Source organism: Lagopus muta, chromosome 6 (assembly GCF_023343835.1).
Source record: "Lagopus muta isolate bLagMut1 chromosome 6, bLagMut1 primary, whole genome shotgun sequence".
In the NCBI taxonomy this organism is placed as follows: domain Eukaryota; kingdom Metazoa; phylum Chordata; class Aves; order Galliformes; family Phasianidae; genus Lagopus; species Lagopus muta.
In genome coordinates this window covers 57304746-57330054 of record NC_064438.1, presented here as the reverse complement: position 1 = coordinate 57330054, position 25309 = coordinate 57304746, and positions in this window count along the sequence as shown.

The window sequence follows — 25309 nt, the reverse complement described above, 5'->3', positions numbered from 1 at the left end:
ATAATTACAAAATTATAGCTTACGAGACTATTTGCAGAGAAAGGTCACTTTTATGAGATATTCTGCTTCTTGTCATGCTGAGTCTCTTTCTGGTACAAGATCCTTCCCTAGGAAGCTCCCCAAGGAAGGAATTCTGCTTGGATTTCTTCAGATCTCATTGGGATTGTGTGTTTAAAACCCCATAATGCAGTCCAATTAGAAGCACTTTGCCTTTGATGGGCTTGGATAGAGGTATTTAACAGAAATAATTGAATAGCACCAGTGGACAGTCAGCCGTTGGCTGTGAATCTAGAAGTCTGGAGAACAGCAGGACATTGCTGCTGAGTTCAAATAGCTTGCTATTATCTGGACATCAGGGCTGTGTTTCATTTCTGTGCTCTTAAGAAGGGGCAAAAAAAGCACACATCTTGCTTCTGGTTTTAGACTGTAAGGATGAGAGGCTGGCTGCAAGCTTCTGCAGGTATGTTATGTGTTATTCATGCACAAAGTTAGTTATTCACACAGGCAGTTGAAATGGGGAGGTGAAATGGGTGATGTGCTCTTCCAGAGCTATGTTTCCCAGGGATTTTGGTATCTTTGCGCTAAATGTTGGGGTTTTTTTTGGACTGAACACCACTATCTCACCCTTCTAGGCAAGGCTTTGCTAGCGGTAGCTTGCTTGAAGGCACCGTGTGGGTAGCAGATGTATTGGCTGCCAATTGCTTTGTTTTGCCAGCAGACTGACTTAGTGATATAACACAAAAGTAGTAGATTGACCACACTTGATTAAGGGAAAATATATAAATCACACTCCAAGGAACAAGAAGGAAAGACAAACAGGTGTAACTGTGTTCTCAAAATACTATTCTAGACTCCAGGAATTTGATTTTTGGATGCTTTGTAACCCAAGATTTATGTTGTGCAAGTTGTTGACAATCATATTAATTCCTTTGACCTCCCCCCATGTCTTCCCTTTGAAGTGGTGTAAACTTATATCATCCATCCGGCAAGGAATTTTACTATTTGTTGATGTTTGCAAAGAAATGTCTTTTTGTTTTAAATCTATGGCCTGCTGGCTACATGCAATGCTGCTCTACATCCTATGGGTGCTTTTGTGTTCAGCAAGAAGTTGTAGTGGTGTGTGCTGGCTTCATGATGAGTAAGGAGTTGGGAATCCCTTGCTTTGGGATATTGCTGCCAACTTGTGTTGCATTGGAACCCAAAGGATGGATGAGCCCCACCAACTTCATGGCCTGACAGTAGCCAGGCAGCCCTGTTGTCTTTCGGACTGTTCTGAGTGCATGGGGTCTGCTGGCTGCCCAAGACCTCTGCAGGAAGGGAGGAACTGCAGAATTGCTATCAGTTCACCTCTTGAGGGGACAGCCAGCACCAATGGGATTATGTGCAGTACCATGCATGCAATGCTGTGCATAAAAGTCCTGTTCAAGGGAGGCTGCCCCTTCTGAAATCATCCCAAATCCTTGCCCCAGGAAGGTGAAGCGTGGATCCATTTGTAACAGTCTGAGCATCCAAACTGGCTGTTTCAGCTGGCCTAGCATGATGTTGTAGTGACACTGAAGTGCATAACTAAGATAATAAGGGTCTGAAAGACATGAAGGTTTATGGATCGCTTTAACAAATGGTGTTTCTGTGGGTGCAGCTGGAGAAAACTAGGCAGAAATACAAATTGCTTTTAACTTCCGATTTCTTCTTTGAAGTTATCATTCTTCAGCTGCTCTTCTGAGAATCTCTACTTTAAAACAGAAATTCATAGAATCATAGAATGGCTTGATTTGGAAGGAACCTTTAATACTTAGCTCAAACCTCCTGCTGTAGGCAGGGACAGCTTCTTCTAGCCTAGGTCACTCACAGCCCCATCCAGCCTGGCCTTGAGAGCTTCCAGGGAGGGACATCCACAACCTCTCTGGGCATCCCATTCCAGCATCTCATTGGAGAATGTTTCTCAAGTATATGAAGTTAAGAAGTTTTCCGGGTGCTTTTCAGTGGTGCACACACTCTCACTGTATTATGCAGGAAATCTGGAATTTCACATGACAAGGTTCAGCTGAGATAATACAGTTCAGGAAAAGACGGTATGAATTAGCTTGTTTAGAAGATGAGCCGTTTCTAAGTGCTGCAGGAGCATTGCTTTGAGGATCACTTCTTGGTAGCTGAGCAGTGTAGGAGATGCTTCCTTGTAGGGCCTGGGCAGTGCTTCCCTATAACCTTGGTGGGAAGCCTAGCAGAGGTTGGTCCTGGCACTCAGACACTGAGCAAATAGTATCTGAGATCCAAAAGGATGGATGTGGAAGGTGTGAGCAGAACGCAATGCCAGTGTGTAAACGATACCCCAGGCAGTTACAAAGTTTTTGAGTTAATTTGAACTCAGTGATCCTTATGGGTCCCTTCCATCTTGGGATATTCTACGATTCTGCCCTACACAAACCTGTACAGTAGAGGAAAGTCATTTCAGCAGTGTGTTATAGTGGTTTTAAAGAACTGCCTCGGTTGCCTACCTTGCACATCACTGCCTGTTAAAGCCAGCTGCCTTAATTTACCCCCAGTCCAACTCTGCAGGATTGAGAGGATATTAAAACTAATTGTAAAACATCTCTCTATCTTTCTCTGTGTATCTGCAGAGTTGGGCCTATGGGTGAGTCAGTTAACCTCTCTGCCTCGTTTTCCTCATCCATAAAATGAGACTAATAATCACTTACATCACAAGAAGAGTCTGAGAATTAATGTGCTTTGAAGGTGAGAAGTGGGCTATGAATAGTGATCATATTGAAACAGTAAAAGAAGAAAACCTGCCTCAAACTAGAATTTGTATATGATATCTCCTTTAATGGAAGTGCTGGCATGAGTTCCTGTTCACTAGGTTGTGGAAATTTAGGACTGGAGAAAGTTTCTAAAGGAGTCACTTTGCTGGTTTGCATTTGCCTTGATTTACTACCTGTGTTTTATGCTTTCAGCATCTCTGTGCATCTGTGCAAGGGATTAGTTCTTGTATTTTAAATACATTTGGAAGCAGAAACTATGAGATCAGGCCATGCACAGAAGAGGTTTCCAAGGTTGATTTCAGTGACCACCGAGCACTAATTGAGAAGTGGTCAATGTAATTGCACCACTATGAAGTGGAACACAACAGGTCCATGCAGTGCAGATCTTCTGTCCACCTGCACTTCCCATCCATGGTCCCCTGACCATGCGATTCCCTCACCCATCCCCTTGAAATTTTTGGGTTTTCAGGAGTTTTTATGACAGTAACAAATGAGCTTCGTTGGCCATTCCCATGGAGTCACCTGGGTTGAGAATAAATGTCATGTGTCATCTGTCTTAAGTGTATTTTGAGTATTGAGCAATTTAAGGTCACTAGCTGCACAGGGAACTGATGGAAGTACACAGTGTGAGGCAGAGATGCTGCCGTGCCTAAAGCTTGATGCTTGTGCCTCTCCCTTTTGATCACAGGAGGAGTCACAGGCAGAGCTTCAGAGAACATCACTCCTATCTGTCATTCAGAATGCTCTTTGTGGAAATACAGGCACAATTAGGTTAAGAGCACGGATGTCTCTGAAAGAAAGAGAAAGGATGACTCATGGTGCTTGTTCTCCTGATGCATAAGTTTATATCCCTCTATCTGATAGCAACGTCAACAGTATAAATCATTTCTGCATTAGCTGAAGCTGAACTTGTGTGCTGCTGACAGCACGCTGAGTCGCATCAAAATGAATTGCCATCACCCAGTTGTCTCTGTCACCCCATAAAAATTCTACCCAGGAATTCCAGGCACTTCTCTGTATTTGACACGAATGTTCGTTCACAAAAAACACCCAGCTTTATAAAAATAAATTAAGAAAAAAAAAAAAGCGGGGTTACCTTTGATGATTTCTGGTTGCTATGCTGTGGCAAGGTGTCGTGGCTGGTGCTTGCAAAGCTGAGGCAGAGGTTTGTGAGGGAAGTTACAGAGTGCAAGCCTGACTGCTCTCAGCGGCACTTTGCACTTGTGTGCCACTTCTTCTTAAAGGCTTCTTGGAGCTTTGCATGCTGTGAGCAGGCTCCCTGCATTCCTGCTGAGGCAGCACAATGCTGTGCTTGCTGGGTTAGCAGAGGCGCAAAGCAAGGTTATGGTTCTCAGAAGTGCTGAGCCTCCGCACACCTCTGGGTCTTCAGATGAGCTCTCAGACACTCGCTACAAACGGTTTGTTTAGGGCATACCCTGAGCTTCTGTGAGAGCTAGAAATAGAAACCCAGAAGTCCTGATCTTGTTAAAACAGTGGCTGTGTTCTTCTTGCTGAACATAGGAAAAATGACCTTCAACTGGAGAAAATAGTAGGATCAACAGACCTGGCTCCTGATGAGCACAGGAGGGATGCAGAGTTCTTGGAGCCACGAAGGTGCACAAAGGTCTGGAGCACCTCCACTACAAAAAACAAAGGCTGAGGGAGCTGGGGGTATTCAGCTTGGAGAAGAGAAGGCTCTGGGGAGCTGTTATTGTAGCCTTCCTGTGCCAAGGAGAGCTTATAGACAGGAGGAGAGTGACTTTTTTACGTGGGCAGATAGTAATTGGACAAGGAGGAATGGCTTTGAAGTTAAAGAGGGGGAATTTAGATGTTAGGAAGAAATTCTTTAGTTGGAAGAATGGTGGGGCCCTGACACTGCTGTTCAGAGAGCCCAGAGCTTTGGGTGCCCCATCCCTGGAGGTGCCCAACACAATGCGCAGCCTGATCTGCTGGAGGACAACCCTGTCCAAAGGCAGGGGATTGGAACTAGATGTTCTTTTAAGTCCCTTCCAACCTGAGGCATTCTGTGATTCTAACTGGGATGGTTTGCTGAAGGTGGCCATTACAGCTCTGATGCCCTAAGGTAGAAGGTGTGTGCTAAATACACAGGGAACATGGTGAGTGCTGTCCCAAGGCTCCCTGCGGGATGCTCCTTCTCATTGAGTGTGAGAATGGAAAAGAAAGCCCACCTCAAGCAGTGCATCAGTGTACTTGCTTGTATTTCAGATACTGCTATATGTGACATTGCTCCTTGTGAAGATGTCAGCACATCCACACTGTAAATTGGCACATTATATGCTTCATTAGGATACAGTATCAGGACAGGGAACTGTACTGACAACAATATGGTTCGAGCATCTGTACTAAAACTAGAAAACGGCTGATGGTGGGCATGCAACACTTATGTCTGCTGCTAATTCTAGTTAAGCAGTGGAAATAATGGTGTAAACTGAACTAATTTTATATTGGTAAAGGAATAACTGTTTGTGATGTGTACTGCCCATGGAAATGTGATTTCTCTATGGGCCAGTGCTGTGTGGAGGTTCCTTCCAGGTGTCAGCAAGGAGATGTTGGATGTGGAGGGGAGAGGCTAGAGTGGAGCTGGATTGGTGTCAGTCTTCTCTTCAAGCTTCAGGTTTCCATATTCAGTGCTTGTGAATTGTAAGCAGAGGTTTGCATGTTGGACATCAGAAAGTCAACTCTGCAATATCTATAAAATCTGAAGTGTTTCCTATGTTTGTGATATAGCTGGATCTGAAGCTACTATAGATGCTTGTGAGCTAGCTCTGCTGCCTGGGCAGCTCCCAGGAGCAGGGAGGATGAGCTCAGTTTCTCCTAGGGGTTTTGGGCCAAGTTTGAAGATCTCTCGGGTCTTCACAAGTGACATATTGGCAGCAGCAGGGATATCATCATGATCTCACCGAGCAGCTTTTGCTCACATGGGATCCCTGTCTCAGTGCAAATCCATGAGGGTTTTGCAAGGTTCGCTGCATGCTGGAAGAGAAAGCTGAATTTTCTATTTAAAGATGAACCATCAGCCTGCTTTCTGTCTTCCAAATATTCCCTGGGAAGAAATAAGGGAAGGGAGAAAAGCCTGTGTGGTCAGCTGGTGCAAAACTCTGCTAATGGCTTTGGCTGTCCATGCTGAGAGAATTGCTCGTGTGCTCGTTCCCTCATTTCAGGCCCTAGGCGTAAATGAAGTTGAGCTGTGCAGTTGCAGGATACTTGCAAATTTGCTTGGGGTTTTGGTAGTCTCACAGCTAATATCAAGGGGCCTGCAGCTTGGAGGGCTTAGCGCTGTCAGCAAAGGGAGAACATTGATATTTGCACCTCCTCCAGGGGAAGGAGACTGACAGTCTGTGATCTTTGGGCTGCAGGAAAGAGGAGTGAGCTCTGGAGAGCTGCAGAGACCCTCATGCAAAGATCAGAATGCCCACAAATAATTGTCACGTGTAGAAATTATTACTTCATATTGTTTTTGAATTGCAGAAAGCATTGCAAAACCCTGGGATCTTCATATGATTGATATTTTTTCTATCTGATGTTTTCCTACCATTGTTACATGTCCAAAAATGAAAAAAATCAGAGGTACAATTATTGTGATAACAGGTAACACTCAGCACCTGAAATTGATTTAGTAAAGCAAAAATAAATGAAAGGTGTAAATGAAATCTCCATAATGATGAGGGATTTGTACGACATCAAATGCTAAGATGCACTATTAGCCAATAAATAACCCTTGTCCTGGTTACCTTTGGGAGCCATATTTGCAGTTTGTTATAATTATTTCTTGTCTTGGGGCATTTACAAAGGAAAAAGCCCAGGAAGGTAACAGTAAATTTTTATAATTAACCTTCAAGATGAATCGAGGCTTTGTAGACACGAATCTTTTCATTTGTGCCAAGCTGTAACGTTTTGTTAGTACAATATCAACTAATCCATGAAAATATGGCCAATTATGGATGTTTTCAGAAAAATGAAACAAACAACGCTGACGATAATGCAGCAAGTAGCATATTTTGATACTCCAGGAATGTGACTGTGTTATTAATGAAGACAACTTCAGCTAGTTAAGAAAATGCCAGAACTATTTTTTGGGAGAGGAAATCTCATGTGAAATGGATATGAAAGCTTAGTTTATCGCTGTCCTACTCTTCTTGAAAAGCAGTGTTTGCTCTGGATCCTCTGTCTTCAGATTTTCTTAGAAGAGATCAATTGATAGCAGAAGCCCTAATCCCAATTCTGTTACTGACTTGCTGCATGATCTCCTACTGACCTATCTGTATTGATTTAACAGGTTGCCCAAGGAGGCTGTGGATGCCCCATCCCTGCAGGCATTCAAGGCCAGGCTGGATGTGGCTCTGGGCAGCCTGGGCTGCTGGTTGGTGACCTGCACACAGCAGGGGGTTGGAAGTGGATGAGCATATGATTTATCCTGTCTCTAGATTAAGTTGTGCTAAAGGTACAGTGGCAGACAGGAAGAATGTCAGGTCTCTACAGACGGTGTCGTGAGGCTGTCAGTGAGGAGGTGGGGAGAATATTTCATGCACCATCCTCCTGCATCCAAATGAGGACACATTTACCCACTGCAGGAGGTGAGGATGGATGCACTGACAGAGACCCCTGTTACTACACTCCTTGTAAGTACCACGCTCACCTTTGTAAATTGTTTAGAAATGGTTTTGTAGCCTTCATGTCAGCACAAGTTCCTGATGTAGTTGTTTCATAATCTACAATTGCTCCTAATATAGCACTGTGGGGAATATCATTGTCTTAATCAACTAGACTAGAACAAACCAGGCAAAAGCTTTGGATTTCTCCCCTACGAAGACAGGCTGAGGGAGCTGGGCTTGTTCAGCATGGAGAAAAGAAGGCTGCAGGGTGACCTCAGTGCAGCCTGCAGTACCTAAAGGGAGCCTGCAGACAGGAGGGGAGTCAGCTCTTGGAAAGGGGAGATGGCAGCAGGACAAGGGGAAATGGTTTGGAGCTGAGAGAGGGCAGATGGAGGTTGGATGTCAGGGGGAAGTTCTGTGCTGTGAGAGTGGTGAGGTGCTGGAACAGCTGCCCAGAGAGGCTGTGATGCCCCGTCCATCCCTGGAGGTGTTGAAGGCCAGGTTGGATGGGGCCCTGGGCAGCCTGGGCTGCTGTGAAATGGGGAGGTTGGTGGCCCTGCATGGCACAGGGGGGTTGGAGCTTCGTGATCCTTGAGGTCCCTTCCAACCCGGGCCATTCTGTGATTCTGAGATCAAAAGGGAGGCTTGAACGTTCATCAAAAAACATGTATTTTAATCACCTGAACTCCTTGCCTAAGCTAAGTGTAGGACTTTTCCTAGTGTACAGCCATGCTGTGATACGTTTGATTTGTTGATTCGGTTTTGATAACATTGTGGAAATCTCCTGCAGTGTTGGTTGTGTAAGTGATGGATACAATGAGTTGTTCAAAATGAAGAGTTAAGGGCTGAGATTCGTATTGATTAGGAAGATCAGAACGAAAAGATGTGTTAGGGTGTTCTTTTTTTCCTACACAAAAGGATTGCAGCAGAGTGTGATTATTTCAGCATACCCAGGCAGTTGTTATTGGTATTTTGCTGTTTTTCTCTTTTTGTTACAGTTCTCTGGCCAACGTGTTGGCATGGCAAAAGGAATCATCTTTTGAGCTGGCTCAGCAAAGGAATGTGAGTAACCTGGTGCAGCTGGGTTTGGCGCATCCCTGGTGCTTCATGTGGACCAGGAATTTATCCCAGCACATAGGAAATGGCTGACGTTGAGACTTGAGATGTTGGGATTTTTTAGCATTGCTTGCATGTGGCCTTGTGGGGACATCCTGCTTAACAATAGATTGTGACATACAGTTTTGTAAAACTCGAAGCCTATTTCTAACCTAAAGTAAAAGGCAACATAATGGAGCCAGCTGAGTCCAGGCTTATTGGAAATGACCTCCTGCTGTAGTTGTTGCTTCAAGTGTCAACATGAAGAGTGTTGTTTTGCCAAACTTTTTGTGTCATGCTGGGGAAAAAAACAAAAGGTTAGAAGGGGGGAAATGCCTGCAGGAACTCACAGGTTGTTATTTAGATTTTGGGGATCAGTCTTTGTGTAATAATTTCATTGACTGGGAAAAAGAGATTTCCCCATGTGAAGCCTTACATCAGACCATCTTGTCCATCCATCACGCCCATCCAACAGAGGTGTGTGAAGGAGCATTGACACTGTGCCCTTGTGCTGAGGAGGAAAGAGAAGCAGAGAGTGATTAAACCAAATATTCAGTGGTGGCTATGGAGCAGTTCACTTTTAGGGTGCTCAGAATGCACCAGGTTTCTCTTTTGGGATTGCTAGTTTGGATCAAGTATGTGTTTTGTGTGGCCAAAACTAAGGGTTAGCATCCTCCAAAACAAATCTCAGAATATGCTTTCTGCTGGCCTGATGCGGAGGCAGATTGATGGCCTTTGTCTCAGGCTTTCTGCACAGACTTTAACGTTAAACAGAAAGAAAAAAAAAGAAGTGGAAAAAACTTTTCAGCTCCGCTGCGTTTTCCTTTTGTGGGCAGTGTGCAGCGAGCGGCAGTTTTATAACAGATTGCCGGAGAGCTTCTGTGTCTGGAGGTAGGGAAAGAAATTGGTTGGAGAACAGAAACGCGGCGATGACAGCTGGTTAGGGCTTTTGAAAGAGGATCTCAGAATATGCCCAGTGTCCTTTGTAGGAGGCATGTGTCCATAAACACAAAGTGAGCGTCTGGCGTAGTCCCTGCAGGGATTCAGCTCAGCAAAACTCAGCCAAACAAGAGGAAAAAAAAAACAAAAAAACAAAACAAAAGGTATGGGAAGGAATTCAGAGAAAGTCCAGCAAAATCTGCAATGGAAAAAAGGTAGCGCTGCAGCAAATCCTGTGGTGAACACAACAATTAAATGTCATTTATGGCGATGGAAAAAATAGCGTTTCGTTTAGCAAAGAGCAGCTGTAGAACGCCCTGTAAAACTAAAGGCAGCTCTGCTGCTTGGGGTTGCTGTACAGTCATCTTCCTTGCTCTTCTCTGAGCTTTTTAATTAACCTTTTGTGCCCCGATCCCACACCCACCCTTCATAACTCCATGCTCGTGCAGAATTATGATACTAGCAGCACAAACGGGAAGGGAGAGATTTCTGTTTAGTTTTCGTCTCCTCAAGGTGAGCACCTCTGCTCGTTGTCCGTTGTTTGTCAAATTTTTTTTGTCAGTTATTATTATTTTTTATTTAAAGAACAAAGATAAGAGCTGATCCCTGTGAGTTTGTAAAGGGTAACTTACAGAGAGCTTTGCTAAAGTAATATGCGATCTAAGAAATAACAAATCTTTAATTTAAAAAGCAGGGTGACAGGCTGGTACAGCGAGGCTTCTTTGCTACCATCTATCTTCAGTTACTTTCTATGAGATGTGACCTCCCTGCAGTTTGTGCATTGAAACATCAGGGACTTTCTGGAGCATGCAGAGAAAGTGCAGAGCTCTGCCCAGGGATGGATGGAGGCTGGCCATTGGCCTGCAGTGTGCAGAGTTCTTACAGTGTACAAATGTGGGGTTTTTTGGTTTATTTTATTTTATTTTATTTTTTTTTGCTAATGTTTCCTCTGAGTTCAAGGTGACATCAATGTGTGACTCTCAGTAACAACAGATGAGCAAATCTTCTGGTCTTTTAACAGCTAGTTTTTGAATGATTCATCAGCTTGCCTTGTGGCTCAGGGCTTCTTTTATTTTATTTTATTTTATTTTATTTTATTTTATTTTTTCCTCATGTTTTCTCTTAATCAGATCCCTGATCCCTTAGAAATGTATCTCTTGGATGCTCATGTCTGCTGTGTTATCTGCCAGGCAGCTCTTTGCTGTGCTATCCTTGCATGACTCTTGGTCAGTGACATTCCTGCACTCACCTTGTATAGCTGCATCCTTGTTAAATTTACCTAAGGAGAGCCTTGGATTTGTAGCCACCTACCTGATTTACTCTAAGCAATGTTCAGTTTTGGTTTCAAATTGCTCTCCTATCCACCAATCAATCATGGCCTGGTTGCTGGTACTGTATATGTACATTATATGTAGGTGACTCCAAAAGAAATACCTCCTATTTATTTCCATGAAAACTACAGTGGACACAAAGAGAACAACAGCACTATTAAATAGACCGAATTCTCAACTACAAGCACTGTTTTTCAATATAATCATCACCGTTAGCAGTGTTTGCCAGTGATGAACAAGAGCTTGCATGATGCTGTCATAAAAATCTGCACCAGTGGAGGTGACCCACTGTTTCACAGCTGCTCTGATGGCATTGTTGCTAGGAAAACATTGCCCACACAGTCCACCTTTCACTGGCCCAAACAGATGGAAGTCAGAAGGTGCCAAATCTGGACTCTACATTGAGTGTGGTAGGACAGTCTGACCAAGATTGGCAAGGTGATCCATGATCTTCAAGCTGGTGTCGAGCCTGGCGTTGTTGTGTGGCAAGAGAAAAGTTGTCTTCTTCTCTGGCCTGACTCTGGACTTGGAGCTTTCAGCTTAGTCAGTGTCATGTCATGGCAGTAAGAGCTGATGGTTTGTCCAGGTTGCTGAAAATCCACATCGCTCCTTTCCTATCCCAAAAGACAATGCACGTGGCTTGCCCTGCTGAGGGCTGAATCTTGGACTTTCATTTGATGGGGAATTCATGTGCTGCCACTCCAGGGACTGTTTTGACTCCAGCTCATAGTGGTGGCACCACGTCTCATCACTGGTAGTAATGTGGTCTTTCACTTCACTCTCTTTTTGTGAAATTAAATTATAGAAGAGAGAAAAAGAGAGAGATCAAAGATCCTGTAATCACTCACAGACTTCATTTCACCTATAAGGAATTTTGAGCTTCGCTCTTGTGGATGGGATGCATGAGGCAAGGATTTATAACTTTGAGCACCCTGAATTGCAGCCAAGTTTTGCTTCTCTAAATACCTTTAGCATAAGGTGTTTGTTTCACTGTGCTAAAGCTTTTTCGTACTGCTTTGACACCTGTGCTATGAAGTGCAAGGTAAGCAGTTGATTACTTCTATTTAGACCGGCTCCTCACGCAGATTATGTTTGAGTATGTTTTGGTGCAGTGGATCAGAAAGCAGTATTTGCATTTGCTTTCATTAGTGGGAATGGTTTTTCATGCCCAGGGGGAGTGGGGCTGAGGCAGCCCCAGAGGCAGCGCGTGGATCTGGTGCCAGTGGGAGCTGGGCTGGGCAGGAGATTTGCTGGGGAAGGATTTTCTAATGCTGTTTTCAAATGCTTATTCTGTGAGAAGGCCGAAGGACATCATCAGGATTTTATACTTCAACAGCTTTACTTTAACTCTTCAGGAATGCTGGGCATTGTGTGATGTAAAAGTCAAAATGATAAAGGCAAAGTGAAAAGGAGATTGAAATGAAGCTTTTAAAACTTTGACCTACAAGAAATGTTCTGAACTCTCCAGAGGAGGAGACGTAAGGATGGTACCAAACTGCTTTCCGAGTGTTTTATTTCTTTGCAAAGCAGAGATTCTGAGTTTATATTCCAATTTAAGTGGAAATGTAAAGTTGGAATTTGAGATTTCCTCATAGCAGGAGACTGAATATCAGTAGCTTGGCATCATTTTATGAACCGGACCTACAGCCCAATTTGAGCAATCTATTCATATTGGTGTCCACCCCCTCACTTCACACCACTTCTACGAGCACAGAAACGTATTTAGAATAATCAGAGAAATAATGTCCCTGGGTGCTTTGATCACAGACAGACACAAACCTTTGCTACCCAACTCCAGCAGCCAGTCTCTGATTTCGATGTTGTAAATGAAAGGATATTGAGGTTAATTACACTGGAGGATAAAAATACATTGATGGTTGAGAACATTTCTTGCCATAGATATCAAAGCCTTGCAAACATTCAGATGCACGTTCAGAGGGGGATGGCAGTAAGAAGAGTCTGTTGCTTTTGAGCCACATTTGTGGGGGAGTTGAGATTAATTCTGCCTGCTTCTTAGAAAAGCAACGATTTTCATCCTGCTGCATGTATGGCTTTTCTTCCCTGTTTTCATGGGTTAGAAGCTGACCACGTACATTAATTAGTGAGCAGGACCAGGTGCTGAAGCAGAGGTTCACTGAAGCAAAGTGATCTTTGGAGATGATATGGAAAATGACATCGTTGTGATGAATGCTTCCCCTCTCCCCCATCCATGAGACGCATAGGGAAGGTATCCACAATCTTTGCACAGGTGATTTCACTTAACAATGTCTGCCATGGAGGTCTGCAGGTAAATCACTCGTGCTCAGGGATGCTTGGCTTTGATCAGACTTGCCTGTTGTCCAGAACAGATTCACTGCATGCCATGGGTTTGCAAAGACTGCTCTATCAGCAATGCTTGGGAGGTCTGTGGTGGCAAGCAGCAGCAGAGGCTTGCACAGGACAATGGTGGAGGCTTCTGAGTTGTGAATCTATTGATTACAGCTGCAGGAGAAGCAATTTTGGGTCAAGGCAGGGAGCAGCCTATCTTGGCTCACCCATCTTGGAAGATCCCGTACGTTCTTTTTCCCTCACTTCCCCCCAAGCCTTGCCCAATGCCATCCTTCTCATGGATATGATTTCTTTCAGTTTCCTCCTTCATTCATTCCTATTCCAGATTCTTTTCAGTGGAATTAGCGTTCTGTTTTTTTCTGCCCAGAAGCACTCCAACTTCACGTCCAGAAAATGAAAACAAGAACATCACCTTGTTAGGTACTTAAGAGGAGGAAATTGTACATTCTGACTTTCTAGTGTAAGAAGGAAAGCATCACAGTGTATCAATTTCTTCTCCTGAAGGGTGGTCAGGCACTGGGATGGGCTGCTCAGGAAGGTGGTGGAGTCACCATCCCTGGAGGTGTCCAAGAATCATTTAGATGTGGTACTGAGAGATGTGGTTTAGTGGGCAAGTATTGGTGGTAGGTGGACGGTTGGACTGGATGAGCTTGGAGATGTTTTCCAACCTTGGTGAATCGGTGATTTTGCACTGATTTTTTTTTCTGGCACTTTTCTGTTGGGCTTGTGAAGAAGGTTTTGCCTGCTTTGTGTGGGTTCTGTGCTTAATCATTTGTTTGGAACTAGAGAAAACCAAGTCCACCAGCCCAAATATTAGATGGCCAAAATTATAAGGAACACACATTTTTGTGCATAGGTTTCTCAATACCACATGGACACATTCAAGCCAAGAGAATGCTGAGAATGAAATCAGAGTTTTGGCTTGCATTTTTTCTTTTCTTTTTAAGGTGAGGTGTTGTTGGTTCAATTCTTTATGATTCACCATGAACTTATCCTCAGACATGTACACACGCTGATATAGACATAGGAAGATTTTAGTGCACGTGTGCCTCTACTTTCCTTTGTAACAAAGGGAGTTAAGAGCCAATGAAAGAAAGTAACAAATAGTAGGAAAAGGAAACTACAGAATAGGAATCTGAAATACTCTTCTTCTGTACCTAGGTCACTGACTTAATTTTCTCCTCCAACTGAATAGATTTTAATTTCTAGGAAGTCTCGCAGACGTCTTGAATCTTTGTCAAATGATCATTATGTTGATTTATTAGCTTCACAAAAAAAGAAAAAAAGAAAAAAAGATGGCTCCACCAGACACAGGAACCAATCATTTCTAATGGAAACCTTTAAACAATTCTTTTTGTTCAAAAGGGAAACTGTAATATACAGCGCTGAGCCTAATTTTCATTAATTCACGCCTGAGCAAAGAGATCTTTTTTTTTTATGGAGTAGGAGAATCAATTTATAATCTGCACAAAGATGAAATTATTCGGAGAGATGAGGAGCCGGAGCCAATGTTCTCTCACTTCAGCAGAAGTGAAATAACCTTGAACTCTCTCTTTGTTCTCTCCTACCGTTGCCTGCTCACACCACAGGGCAGTGCGTATTATTTATCTGTCACCTTTCATGGAATACATTTCTGTTGTTGTTGAGCATCTGTTCCAGCCTAATGGATGGCAGGCCTTGCTTGGAGAGTGGCGTACTGCAGTGACTTTATTTGATGTGGTGATATTGATATGAGTTCATATTGATGCATTGCCATACATTAATCATTAGGGAGCGTGCCTGCAGTGTGTTAGGTAGTGACTCCAACATGGTTAGACTGCAGAAAGGTCACTCTGCAGGCTTCTGTTTGGCAGGGCACGTGATATATATTTCCCACAAACACCCAGATTTGTTTTATAGCTATAAAATCTACCTGAAAACTTACAAAGTATATAAGATTAAGAATAACCGGTATGCGTGTTTTCCTATCCTCCCTGCTTTCCTTTCTTCCTGGAAAGATTTAAAACCCAAAGCACCTCCTGGCTATTAGTTCCTGCTGTTTCAGGTTTGAATCTTCCGTGTAAATATTTCATGTTTTGTCTTTGCAATATGTATTTTTCCAAAAAATCCTTCATTAAAATTTAAATTGCAGTCCTGAGTACAATTTACTTTGCATATTTGGCGTACGCTATACTCTATTTAGCATAGATGGTAGAGGCTATTTCTCTGCTTTTAGGATATTGGATGAGGGTGTATATGGAAAGCAATTATTCCTCATTCACCAACTGCTGCATTTTTATAAATCCTTTCCAGGCATCTGGCTTTTGACACTGCCACAGACAAGAACTTGGACATGACAGACAGAGGTTTTAATTCGTTGTCAGTTTGTTCCTCTGAAGTTAGGAAACCTCGGTGCAGGGTTAAAGCTGTTGAATTGTATGCCTCATTTTATTATTATTTTAATACAAGAAGCATTCTTTCTTTCAACAATTAACACTTTAAGCTCAGAGTGACAGTTGGTAGCATATTTTCACTTATTCTCCCAGACAGCATATAAAAAAGATAAAATCCTTTTCCAATTCTTTAACTAAAAATGCAGTCTGCTGCAAGTGACAGCTAAGGGCAGGTATTGCACAGCTCCTGGTGTCATAAAGACCTTGATACTTAGAGAGGCAGAAGGAGAAAGCGAGACAGCACTTTTCAAGCTGAAATAATCCTATTTTTGGAAAAATCCTTTTGTTTAATAGCCCATACACTTTCATTAAGTGTAATTTCATCAGTCAGTTTCTGCTGTCAATGAGATTATCCTGTACAGCTTTTGGAGTTCAATTGCTGCAGAGTGGAGAGCAAAGCATAAATGTTCCACACTGGTATTTTTGCAGAGAGGTGAATACAGCTGCATTTCCCACTGGACAGCTTTGTCTTCCCTTGAAACAACAAACCTGCTCCTGATGCAGGACCTGCAGCTGCCTGGACATCTTGCAGAAGACCTGAGGGGTCTTAAAAAGTGGCACCGAGCTTCAGGTCCTGGATTTTATTAATTGCTCTCAGCCACTTATAAGGAAAATAAAAGAAATTCAGACATGTAAGTCATAGGATGGCCTAGATTGGAAGGGACCTTAAAGCCCATCCAGTTCCAACCCCAGCTTATGGGCTGGTTGCCTCCTATCAGTTCATGCTGCCCAGGGCCCCATCCAGCCTGGCCTTGGGCACCTCCAGGAATAGGGCATAAATGCTTAAGCTTCACACTGTAATCCCCACCAACCCTCCTGTGTGCTGCATCCCTTAGGATCTGACCTAGAAACATGAAGTTGGGAGGAAGGACGTTGTCCTTGTGGCAGTGCATAGTCAGACTGGTCCATGGCTTGTTGATGTGGGATGTATGAGCCTCCTGTGTGGTTAAGAGGTAAGGATTCATCTTGGGCATCTAATGTAGATCAGCAAATGGCAGATGCGGAGGAAGCTTCAGTGAAGCAGATCTCAGAAGGGGCCATTTCCTCAGGATGAGGGGAGGTGGATCTGGAGGAGCACCACAGGTGGACCAAGGAGGTAAATCCTTAGTGGGACCTCTAGCTGTAGCTCTCTGTTCTTGGGTACATGCTGATCAAGAGAAAGCGTGAGACCCGAGTGGTGCCTTCTCTTTGCCTTTTTCACTATTTCATGTGCACTGTTGCCCCTCAGAAGCAGAGATCACAACTTGTGTGAGGAGAGAGGCAGCCTCCCTGCAGGAGGAACAAGTTGGTGTGACCAAACCGAGCATAGAGAGCAGAGGAATGGAGAGGAGGGTGATGTGAAATAATCTGATTGTGCTCTTGGTGAAGGCTGATGCTGGGCAATGAGTAGAATCTTCTGCAAGATTAGTTTTGCATAAGTGAAGACAAAAAGGCATAGACAAAGTTATGGTCCTTAAAGATGTATTCTAGAGGATATTGATTGAACATTTTGAGAAGAACTGGCCAGAAGCAGGAATACTCTGTACCTGCCCTATCTCATCCAGTCCTTCATAAATCTCTGTTTCATTACCCTGTTTTCAGGGCCAGGGCTTTGGGTTAGGTGACTCATGTCCTGGATCTGACCCAGAATGGCTGCTCTTGGCGTAGAGCATCCCGCTGGTGTGATGGTACAAACAGATGGGACTCTGTGAGCAGTGAGGTGTTTCAGAAAATGCTTATCATTTGTTACAGTGGCGACACTGAGGCATGTATGCCTGCAAGACGTTTTGGTTCAAAACCAGTTATTTTTTATTCTGGGTCCTGGGGCAGGAGGGGTTGGAGCTTGATGATCCTTGAGGTCCCTTCCAACTCAAACCATCCCGTGATTCCATGAATTTTGGACTGAGAGGCAAAGAATAGAGGAAAAAACTTACTGCAAACTTTGGTGTGAGCATAGCTCCCTTCCTACAAAGGAAGTCAACTGACATCAGGTCTCTGACCCACTGTGTGTGCCACCCCACCTTGGGGCAGGGTGCCATTGTGATTTTTTGCAGTGGTGGAGCATTGGGATCTCTGCAAGCCCTTGGGGTGTTGTTGTGTTTTGGGTTTAGATATGTGCATTGCTGCTTAATAACAACTCCTGTGGAGTCTGGACTTTTAAATCTTATAGAATCATAGAATAGCCTGAGTTGAGAGGGACTCCTAAGTGTCCTTGAGTCCAATACATTTATTGTTCTTCAGCATTGCTGCTTTGTGTGTTTTGGGTAGAGCGGAGGTGTGTGCAGTAGGAGAGTATGAATAAGGGTGTGCAATTGCCCTGTAATGAAAGGAAGCATAAAACAGGAGTGAAATCCTTTCTTGCTTATGCCTGCCTTGCTTTATCCTGATGCAGAACATCTGGAGAAGAAACAAACTTCTTGGTTTATTTTATGCAGCATCAAGCGTGTTCTTCTGCCCCAGTTCTTTGTGGTGGAAAGCATTCCTGCAATGAAAATGAAAAGTGCTGATGTTCTAAGAAAGCTAAGGGATATTTTAAACCAAACTACCCTAGAAAGAGTAGGTCTGAATTTCACAGATGCAGCAGCACCTGCCGTTCAGACTCCGTGGAGCTCTGAGAGCTCCATCTGAATGTGGGATGGTGTGGAGGAGCTCAAGGTGGGCCAGAACGCAGCTGAGGCTGCATTTCAGACACTGCCCTTGGAAAGGGGAATTTTTCTTAATGAGGAGGGAGTGATGCAGGAAGCTAAGGAGGAGAAAGCAGTTGCTGTATGTTGATGTTTCTTTGTAAATCCTTATTACTGGTGTGCAATCGCATAGGGATTTGAGTTGTGCTGTGAGTTTGGGAAGAAAACACCATTTTATTTATATTTTATTTTTTTAGCTAGAGTTTCTGTACATTTACTCACAAAAACAGATTCTGCTGTGTGGGTTCGGGTGGAAAGTATTGATTCTAGTGCAGAGCATGTAAATATGTTTTGTTCACAAATGAGCAGCAGTGCCAGAAATGACTGGTTAGTACCTGGAGGGCTGAGCCTTGGGCTCGTGGCTCTGTGAGGTCACAACATCTGGTTTTGGATCACCCAGCTTATTCCTGCTGCTTCCTTTTCTCCATAGTTGGTATCTTATGCTATATCCCTCATTGATATGTCACGACATTTTACGCTCTGCATGGCTGGGTTACTGGAAATGGATAGCAGTCATCTCACTGTTGCTTCTGAATAATTAAATGCTTTGCTCTGAGAATAACCCGGTTAAGCATTCAGATTTTTAAAGTCTGGATCGCAATAATAAGATGTAGAGAACCTTTATTTCAGCTCTTTGGACTGTCCTTCACTGCCTGTAGTTCCTGGGAGGAAAACTCAGCCTTTTCTCTTAATGGCAGGGCAGAATATGAAATTATTTTGCTTTTGAATTTTGTTCAGATTCACGTTTGTAAATCAACCCAGCACTATCAAAAACACTCCCTCGTCATTCATCTGTCTGGAGACACTGCTTGCATTTGTGGGGCTGTGCAAACAAGTCTGCAGCAGTTCTGCAGTGGGTATGAAAGCACAGCCCCAGCTCCTTGCTCTTCCCTGACTCTGCAGAAGGTGCTGCAGGAGGTTAACCTCCTCCCAGCTAATGGTTTATTAGAGATAGCACAGAAGAGAACACCATTTTCAGGCTTCACCAGTGCTGATAGCCAAGTGCTTCTTGAGCTGATAGAAGGAAGAGAAGCAGGAGGATGCTTTGGGCCTTTACTTGGGGAATTCTTCCTGTGTTGATACAGATGGGAGGCAGGTGGTAGAGGTGCACTTCAACACAGTTATTCCTTCCCCTGTGATAAGGAAAATGACAGGTGAGGAATCAGCTGGAGGTGTGACATGTTGCATAAATCACAAGATTTGTAGTAGATGTGATGCTAACAGAGGAGGAATGGCTAGAAAATAGCTTCCTACAGCCTAGGGACTGGTCCTGCTGATGCATGTCTCCCCATCTCCACTGACGCTGTGTGTTGGCCAAAGCTTCCCACAGGTGGACAGATGGATGCAGGTGTGGGATGAAGCAATCCACTGCTGTTGCTGAGCTGGCCGTGGGCATTTTTCAGCAAAGCCCAAACCTGAGCTCACCACTGGGAGCATCACACAGCTCCCCTCCAGCCTCCTGCTCATCTCGGTGGTGTGACCTTGTGAGCACGGTGACTCCATTACCGTCTTGCTCTGCTCTGGCAGGTTTCCCTCTCTCCAGCAGCTCCCATTTTAGCTCCCGCCTGTGTTTTCCTTTGAGTTCTTGTTAAGCAGCCAAAGCTTGCTGCACGCTACGCTGTTCTCCTGATCCTTCAGCCAAGAATTTGCCACTTAAACCTGCTATGTTTCTTCAGGCCTTGCGCTGCGTTGGGAACCTTTTCAACTTCACGGACCGGTTTGCCATGTGCTTGCATATCCCCTGCAAAAAAAAAGGTGCTTGATTTTCTGGGCCGTTGGAAATTGTTGCAGTTACTGCTGAAAAACAACAGAATTTAAGCTACTGTATCATTTTCTACAGGCTGATTTTCGCAAAGGAAATCTTTCATGCCAGGAGCAGAAAGGAGGGGTGACTCAAAGATGGAGTGTGACTTCTTGTGTTCCAGAGAGCGTGCTGGGTGCTGGGGCTGATGCTGGCTTCGTGTCACAGGGGTAGGCTCCATAAAGCACAACACAAACATTTGTGGAGGAAATGTTTCAGAGCGCCTTTCTGTCCTCTTGTTCTTTGTGAGCAGATATTTCATCTGCTCTCAGGAGGGAGGCAGAACCCCAGTGGAGAACCTAACAGAACGTAGCATGAATAATCCAGAGCTGTGCCCTCAGTCCTTGCTTGTTGGAGCACAGACGTGAGTTTGTGACTGCTCAGTTTATTTCACTCTGTGCTGCTGCCTCGTTCGGAGGTAGATCCAAAATGGCACCAATTAAGTAGAAATGATCCAAATGATGGAACGTCTCATGGTAATGGCTTCTTCTGGAGGTCATTCGACAGCTCTGTCACAGCTGTGGGAGGGCTGATGTGCAGCTGCCAGTTGCTCAGACATCACAGAGTCATGGAATGGCTCGGATTGCAAGGGACCTCAAGGATCACGAAGCTCCAACCCCCCTGTGCCATGCAGGGCCACCAACCTCCACATTTCATAGCAGCCCAGGCTGCCCAGGGCCCCATCCAACCTGGCCTTGAACACCTCCAGGGATGGACGGGGCATCACAGCCTCTCTGGGCAGCTGTTCCAGCACCTCACCACTCTCACAGCACACAGCTTCCCCCTGACATCCAACCTCCATCTGCCCTCCCTACCGTGGAGGACTTTAAAGGCATGCGACTTTACATGTCTTCATGTAAAAATACATGTGACTTCAATTCCTTTGATTTCAGCTCCGTGTCCTCAGGTCCTCACCCGAGATGCTGAAAACCATACTGATATTGTCATCTATATCTCAACAAACGTAACTTTTCCATGCTTACAGAGAAACAAATGGAGTTTTTTTCTCTTCATCTCCATGGTTCCAGCAATCATCACAGAGTACCTGGCCCCCAGAAGCTCTCCTTGGTGTTTGGAGCAATTAAATTCACAGAATGACCATAGCTTTGTTGCAGAGAGGAATCATTATGGTTCTCACAGCCTGGATTGCATTGGTGTGATTTTGCTAGTACTGCAACCCACTCTTTGCAGCCTAAAACACAGGGCACAGGCAACCCAACAGGAAAGGTAGGGAAACAGTGGAAGAAAAGCTTGTGCAGGAGCTTTCTGCATTTGGGATGTGTCACACGTAGTGGAGCCGTGTTAATCAAGATCTGGAGAACCTGGTTCCCCATCTGAACTGAGCATCCCTTTTGTATTAGTCCCCAAAGTTATTTTAACTCGCATTGACACAAATTAAACAGGAATCTTGCTGTCCATTGATTTTGTCAGCAATGTTTTTTTTTCCCCCTCCTGAAGTCATCACTAAAGACTTTACTTTTATTAAACTAAATGTGGCCAGTTAACTAAAGCCTTTGTTTTTATAGACTCAAGAGAACAAGATCTAACATAAATTAATCATGACTTAATTGACTGAACTAATTCAACTTCTCTCCAGTCCACTGCACAGCAATATTCCTGTCTTCCCAATGCTGTAACTGAAGGCTAAATGGTACATTGCTTTAACAGCATAAACTTTTTATATCTTTAACACAACATTTCTACTGTGGACAAAAGTTTTAATTTCCATGGAATAAAGCTCACAAAACATTTTCACAGTTAGGAACGTTGAAGTGTACACCCCTTTTGGTAACACATATTAGAGTTGACTTCAGCTTCCCATTATCCTTTTTTTTCCCCCCTCTGTGCATGGACTAAATTATTTATTTGGTATTACTATTTCAAAGGAAAACCAAGCATTAATTCAATTTACAACAGTATTCTCTCACCCCACAGAGCATAAAATGAAATGCAATGAATTGCTAATGCTGCTGATGTCAAGAAGGTGATGCATTTAGTGAAGCTGACTAAATCATTAATGCGAATAGCTCTTCCCAAAAAGGCACTGCTGTCAGGAAGCAGTGAACCCAACGCATGGGTTTTTGGCTTTGCAGCGAGTCTGGGGGCAAATCCATTAGTAGCTTCCCACGGGATGGAGGCAGGAATGAGTTTGGGGCTGCTTTGTGGGAGAGCTTGCAAAATTTGGGAATGAATTGGCAGTGATGGATGCTGCTGAGGTGGCCTTGCAAGGCCATAGGCAACCAGCTCCAAGGGTAAGAGCTGAGAACTCCTTCTCTGCTTGCTGAGATATTTGGGCAGACAAGACTTCCATTCAGGATACTCACAGCCAACACATGAAGCAGTGGATTTGGAAGAAATGTCCTTCGAATGCATTTGAATAATGAATTTGTGTGAAGAAGCTACAGGCTTCTTGTGGGCTTTCACTGCTGAACGAGGCAGAATTAATCAAATAGTCTGTTTCTCTTCAGCTCTGCGTGTTTTTTTAGCTCTGCATTTCCCAATGCTTCTTCTTTTTCCTGCAGCAGAGCTTAAAATATCCCATACAATGGTGCTGTGATTATCTCCCTTAGGAACCTCTTCCTTAATCTAATAAATCTCTGCCAGGAAGTGGGCTTTTCCCCTATCAGCCTAATGTTCTCACAGCTGTTTTGCTTAGTTTTCCCCTTAGTATGATTCACAAGAACTTCCCTTGGGGAAGCTCAGAGAGTTATCTTGTTATCCCACCCCAGCACAACTCTCAGCTGGCCAAACTGAGCAGGTTTTTCTTGGTTACGTTACTTCTTGAATTGAAAGCTGCATTTGATGTTGGTATCTGTATTTTTGCTCTCATTTCATGGCTCTTTGGCGGCTTCCCCACAGCCTGTAGTCAGCACATAATTAGTGTTTTGTAGTTTGGGAAAGGCCGGTGATAGAACCAGCTCTAGATCATAAGTCTAGGGGATCTGATGCTCAACTTTACCCATTCTTAGTGGTAATGCTTCTTAAAAAGCTGCTGTGGGACGTTTCTGTCTCTGGTGCGAGCCGATTTGGGGCAGACAAAGGAGTTGTGTGTTGGGTTTTCTGGTGGAAGAGAATGGAGAGCTGGAAACCAGAGCTCCAGCCCCAATGGGGACTGTCCTACTTGTGCCCTCCAATGGGCTGTTGGCCAGAGCTTTTCTTTAAGTAGGTATGGGGACATTTTTCCCTAGGGGAAGTTTCTGTCTAGAAAGTACCTCCTGGCTCACACCTGGAGTCTCAAGAGCCTGTATCTGCTTATCCACCATCTGAAGAAGTGTTGTCTCTCAGTGACAGTTCTGTTTTGCCGTTAGTGCCTGCTCTTCCATCTGTTTTATAGTCCTGCTTCTCTCTCTCAGTTTCTGTTCCATTAAGAGGTTTTAGCCTGAGTCAGCACTTAGGCAGGCCATAATGTTCCCCCAGCACCAGGAGGGCTGTGGTCAACCTCACAGCTTTGAAGGCGGCTCCAGACTTTGCTGCCCTTGCCCAATCACTGCCAGTGCTTCATCTTTGCTCTTAAGCATCTACCAACATCTGTCCTTGCCAAGATTAATGCAAAATAATCACATTTTAGCATTATGTCACTCTTCAACCCCTTCTTTTACCCTCCAGCCGTGGTATGAAGTAACCTGCATGCTTCTGAAAGGATGGAGGAGAGACTTCCACCTGTAACAAAAAACAGAATTACAAACTGAAGGCTTTTTTTTTTCCCTCCTATTCTGTCTTCCAAAAAGTTCCTCTGGATCTTTTCATACCCAGTTGAATTTGAAAGATTTGGCTTCAGAGTTCAGCAGAGATAGATCCACTTAGACCAGTGTCAAACTGACCCTTGGGAAGGGATTAGTCTTCTGTGTCTTCTTGGAGTAGAGTGTGGGATTAGGATAATGTAGAGGCTCTGTGGGGGAGAAACTCATCCCGCTCAACCCCACACGTGGCCACATTTGGCTCCTGTGAGCTCCTTCTTCACGTGCTTTGGTGCCAGCAGAAATGAGGTGGCATTTCCATTGGCCGCTTCCAACATTGCCCTGCCTCAGGGATGAGATGACTTTGGAAGCTGCCTTTCTTTATCCACTGACCAAGCTCTGGCTGTAGTGTATCTCTGGCACTCCACAGAGTTTTTTGAGATGATAGATAAAAGGATAAACCCTACCTTGCGTTTCACAGAGAAATGCGTGCAAGCTCCACTGATTTCAGCCAAGTGACAGCTATGTGCCTGTGCTGGGAGTGTGAAACAACAGCTTTTTACTTCTTGAAGCCCTTCTAGGCTCTGAGCTCCAGAAGGCAGTGGGGTCAAAGTGCACACATTCCATGGGCTCACAGACTCTGACATGAATGAACTTTGTTGATGCCACCCTCCCAACCAGCAAAGCAGTCCCTCCTCACCAGAAACTCTCCTCTGGGATGAGCTTCCTCTCCGCCTTCCTCACCGTGATGAAGGTTCTGCAGTGCTTCTTCCAGCTGTTCTGCAGACGCGCACACAAAGCTTTAATGGTTTAAGACCTAAAGAAATCAATGTACTGTACAGCCTCGTGTACTGTTTAAACTTAATGTGATGAAATGCCAACTACCAACAAATGCAAAAGGTCTGCAGTAAATACATGTGGTGCTCTCCGTAATGAAAGTGTCATCATAGGGTGTAATTCATTATAGGCTCATCACTTTGCTTTTGTATTTCAGGTCATTAATTGCCAATAGAGGTTACAGAGCAGAATGGATTAGGTGATAATATTACATTTCGTAGTCTGCCCTTTTAATTCCAAAATCTAAGGAATTTACATTTATAAAAGCAATACAGCATCCCGATATCTCAGGGCAGATGTAAACTATCAGCATTGTACTTCAGTGCAGCTGCATGTAATGAAAACCCGAAATTGAATTTTAACTTAATAAAGTAGATTGTTTTTTAATTGAACATTTTTTTTTTTTCGCCTTGACTGGGAACATTCCCACTCTTTAATTATGTTTCATTTAAGAGAAGAACAAATAAAATCAGTTTATTTTCTGCCAATGCAATGGGAACATGCAGTATTTCTCAGCAGTTTGGAAAGCAGCACCCCACACCTTGAGCAAACCTATTAAAATAATGTGCTTAAAGCAAGCAGTCCCTTTTAATTAAAAGAGCTGCTCTGTGTAAACAGCTTATATATCAAGGCATCATATATATTCTTGCTCTGTGCTGCTTTTTTTTTGTTATTTTGGTGAGGAAAAGGTATACAGAGCGTGCTGAGGTACAGGGAGAGAAAGCTTGTCTCTTTTGGGGATGGCTGCATCTGTGTTTATTGCTGGTGCATGGAGCAGCAGCAGGCAGCTGCCTTGGGGACGTGCTGTGACCCCCTGGCCCCTCTTCACATTCA